Source organism: Diadema setosum, chromosome 10 (assembly GCF_964275005.1).
Source record: "Diadema setosum chromosome 10, eeDiaSeto1, whole genome shotgun sequence".
NCBI classification, from domain to species: Eukaryota; Metazoa; Echinodermata; class Echinoidea; order Diadematoida; family Diadematidae; genus Diadema; species Diadema setosum.
This window is the reverse complement of record NC_092694.1, coordinates 12766211-12771001: the sequence shown is the minus strand read 5'-3', so window position 1 is coordinate 12771001 and position 4791 is coordinate 12766211. Positions and strand designations below refer to the sequence as shown.

General features: G+C 39.7%; 1 pseudogene; it reads right to left on the bottom strand.

Moving 5' to 3' along the window:
- Positions 1 to 2587: 2587 nt before the first annotated feature.
- On the bottom strand, positions 2588 to 4045 carry LOC140233756 (uncharacterized; annotated as a pseudogene).
- Between the last annotated feature and the right edge of the window lie 746 nt (positions 4046 to 4791).

Genomic DNA, 4791 nt, shown 5'->3' with positions numbered 1-4791 from the left:
AATAAGCTATACCACTGAGCTAAGGTCCATATCATATGTCCATGCCAGTCTCTAAGCAGCGTTTAAAATGCTTGCACACTCACAGACATGACTTGATAACAGCATTGTATAGAAACATTTGGGTGCTATCATAAGTTAATGTATATTCCAGTCACGGGGGGTTCAAGTATGCTTAACAAAAGCTGATCTTGTGCACTGACATAGCAATGCACATGACTCATCGAGTAACCCATCGTGTCATCTTTTCACTTATTTTGGAAGTCCCCGCCCCGAGTTATGGACTACATAATAATTATATTACAATGTTTACCAAATACTTCAAAGGACTTGGTCATGAGCTTGTTGCTTCCTGGTTGCCTCACGACAAGAGAGGGCATTCTATAGCTGCTGAGAACGCGTTGGGATCAACTTTTGCGGATGTTCGTACCTCATGGATTTTTCAACTCGCATGTATTTTTTTTTTTTTTTTTAGTTTGGGTTTATTTATTTCACTATGGTAAAAAGCTTGCTATCAGCTATAAGCTGTTTTTCAGCAAGGCCGTGAAATGATAACAAAACATAAAAATTATACACTAAAGAAAATGCAAATAAAAACACGAAATAATCATTACAAACGAAGGCAAAAAAAAAAAAACAAGTCACAAAGTATACAATGTGTAAGATAAACTATACAATGAACAAATGAAATCAAAATGAGAATTGAAGAAAAAAATATACAGAAATAAACAACGGTCTGAAAAATGGTCAATCATAATATCACAGTGCAAATAAACTAACACGTTTTAAAATAGCAGACGATCGTTAAGAGACGGGAGGGGTCCAATGAATTGACAGACCTGTTCTGTAAGTGGTAAGCAAATATTTGAATGTACATAAACACTTCGATATAAATTGAATATGAATTGTTGTAATCATGCCAGTCTTTTCTTTATTTCTACTATAAATAATATGATGTCATTAATTGTTCGAAGACGTATAGGGAGATCATTAAAGAGCTTATATAGAAGCCAAGTATAGTGCACTTCTTCTTAGACAATTGGTTCGTGGTTTTGGGAGAACAACAGTGGTATTATCGTTGCAGAGATTGTAATAGGACTGAGATCTAAACTGCATCCAGGAAGACAGTGAATCAGGGGTGAGGTTATGGAGCAATTTAAAGATGATTGTCAAGGCCTGAATCTCCCGTCGATTTTTCAGTGGTTTGACATCGGTGGTACTATACAGAGTTTCTCTATTGAAACGGCCATCAACTCCCAGGATTAAGCGGAGACACCTGTTTGCAATATTTGAAGCTTCGCAAGTTGGAAAGCATGACCATTCATCCAAACCATACTACGAGTGTCGAATACCTTGCTTAGGTCCATGAACACACCAGTGACATGTTTTTGTTGAGCTAAGGCAGTCGAACCTCTGTTGTACAATTTGGCTAGTGCCATATCTGTAGAATTAAATTTCCTGAAACTATATTGGTCTTGGTTCAGTATATCATTTTGTAAAAAAAAAAAAAAAAAAAAATCATACAGTCTGTTTATGACTTTAGAAAGACTAGGAATAACAGAGATAGGACGGTAATTCGAGACAAGAGAACAGTCATCTTTTTGTATATTGGAATAACTTTTGCAATTTTACATGCGTTCGGAAATATACCAGTTGAAAACGACAAATTACAAACATGTACTAAAGGTGTCAATATACTCCCAAGAATTTGTTTAAAAGGGACGTTCTCATTTCATCATGACCACTCGTTAGGACTGCATAATGCGTTGCCATGGTAACGGCAAATTTTTATAAAAACTTGTGGATGGACCTCCTCTTTCTGAGCAATTAACCCCAAATTTGGCACCTGTGACTGCTATCAAAGGAAAATGTGCAAGACACCTTTTTATCAGCATTGCATAATACGTTGCCATGGCAACAGCAATTAAAAAAAATTCTTTAAACATGTTGTGGATCGAACTACTTTCTCATTTTTTGAACAATTAACCCCAAATTTGGCATGTGTGACAACTATATGGGAAAACTATGTGTGACTAGAGATATGACATATGCGACTGTCAGTGAGCAAATACATCAATCAATGTTGAACAATACATTGTCATGTAAAAAAAAAAATCTTCAATAAAAAGCATACAAAGTACTTTGCTGGTTGAGCTAACTCCTTTAGTGCTAGGTTGGGGGTATTAATCACATTGAGAGATAGTTCTAGTTGTTGCATTAATTAGAGAACCTATAGTATCCCAGCAAGCATGTGCCATCGACAGAATTACGAATGTGCTGTGTTACATCTCAAAATAAGACCTTGTGGAGTTAACACATGCAGACACTGTGTCCAGTTGCATTCTCAACACTCGCTTTTGCAATATTTTGTAAATCGATGTGGATCAGTGTGTAATTCTCAGAGGCTTTATTATTTGTACCTGAAGTATAATGACTTAGTAAAAAGAGTAAAGAAATATGTTTTTTGTGGTTTTTTTTTAAATGACAGGGGGTATTAAAGAAAAAATGCTTTAAAAACGCTTTCAAGCTTGGTAAACAGGCCAAGAAGTAATTGCTTGTTGTCTATTAATGACTGTGGGTTTGTATGTGTTTAATCTGCGGAAGCCTCCAGGCTCTTTCTGTACTCATCCTGCATCGCTGGGATGATTCCCTTCCGGAAGGCAACATCCAGGAGCTCGTCTGTATCTTTGATGGTTGGATATTCATAAAGCGCCCACTTCAGGTAAATCTCGAACTCGTCCCAATCCACCGCGCCATTGTTGTCCATGTCGATGGCGGCAAGGGCCTTCTTGGTGTCCAAGCAGCGGTAGCAGGAGAAGTAGGGCGCCATGAAGCCGTTGTAGAAGGAGTCGAACTCGAGCATGTTGTCCCCCTTCTTCGCTTCCTTCAAATCCCACTCGTCCTACGTCTTGCGAATTTCTGCCATCAAGGATTGGGCATGTGGTGCCTTCAGCTTGAAGTTATCAATGGCATCTCGCATTTGGGCGTCCAACTTCCCTCCGGCTCGATCGAGCAGCAAGGCCAGCCCCACCATGCTCATGTAGTCCTCCTTCCTGACGCATTGCAAAGTGGAATGATAGAAACCATGATATACATAAAATATTATGTGCGACGACATCCGCTGAGTCAAGGTCAGCTGTGGTTACATTTCATTCAACAGCTTTTCAAACTTTGCCAGATTCTGACGTATATGTTAAAATCCTCTCCACATGTCAAAATGAGGAAGAGGAAATTCAATTCCTTTTGATATTTTGATATCTTACAAAGTATAGGGAAACCACAATATGCTCCTCCAAAGCTATGTCAAAGGCCATCATAGTCAGTTGCCCTCTGGTGCAATATCTTTAGCAGTTACATGAAAACGCAAGAATCCCTTCCAAGAGTGATTCTTGAACTTGAAAACTTAAAGATGAACTTGATTGTGTCATTGAAAAGACGTCTTTAAACATAAAAACAAAAGACAGTGAATGTGTATACAAACAAGCATTACAAACTACAAACGACCAGGGGTGTTGTTAGGGTAGATCTCAACAAAAAGAGTCGAAGCAATTGTTTATACGGTCACAACATACAACGCCATTTCTCATGTGGTAAAATCTGAACTGAACAACATTCTCACCTGCCACTCCGAAGATCTTCAAGGATGAGCTCCTTCATCTTGTATGCCAGATCCAAGGTGAATTGTGGATCATTTCCAAAGAGATCGACAAGTCTCCGTTGGATCATCTCCTTGCTAGCCATGGTAGTGATGCGAACGGGAGCCTTTTCACCGAAAAACTTTGCGAAGTCGAACTCCTCGGGCTTGAGATCGTAGACGAAGTCTACAGCTCTAGCACCAAAGATTGGTTGTTTGATGTGGGGATCCATTCCCGTGGTGATCCTGGTAACATTAATGGCGGCCTGTCGCAGGTAGGTGCAGTTAAATTTCTTCAATACCTTCTTGTTGCCGAGACGGATGAGGTTCAGGAGGGTTACGCAGGATGCGGCGTTACCCATGGATGCACCCTCAGCACAGACACTGGCCCAGATGCCATCAGCGCCATCCATAAGGACCTGATAAGCAATGAGTACACGGAATTCCGTATAGAGAACAGGCCACATCGGTTTCAACGAAAGAAGTCGCTTGCTACTTCTACATGTGGACAATTTACTATGTCATGTTTTGAATACTAGTGTAGTACAACATTGACTTTTAAAGTATGGTGAACGAGACATTAAAATCAAGAAAATCATATAAAAGAAGGTGTCAAAGAAGAGGGAAATGTCTCCTAAAAAATGTGACTTAGAAATCGCGAGTTGAAACTGATTTACTTCACTGATTTTCGCTCCGAAGCAGCCGTCTTTTCGAGCCCAAAAATGTGACGTCATGAAAATTATCAATGAACAAAATCCTTTACGAGTGCAGCGGGACATCGAGGCCGCCATTCATAAAGCACGTATTTCTTGGTGAGCGGATGCAATATCTGGCCTGTCTTTTGTCGCATCTGCTTTCTCGGCTGAGGCATTAAAACGTCCAATTTTACCTTATATTGTACGGAAAGACTTTGAGTTTGACATCGAGAGTGAATTGAGTGATGACAGTGACAATGACACTAATAGTGACAATGGCAAAATCGGGGTGGAAGAGGAAGCAAGGGAGAGGCGACAGATATGGAAGGCTGTTGCGGACATAATTCGTTTGGGGCATACGTATGCAACTGCCATTAGCAAACGTTTGCTAATTGACCAATCAGCGAGTGTTGTTTGGCAAACGTTTATACGGTGTTTAGCAAACGTTTGCACGTTATCTATTAC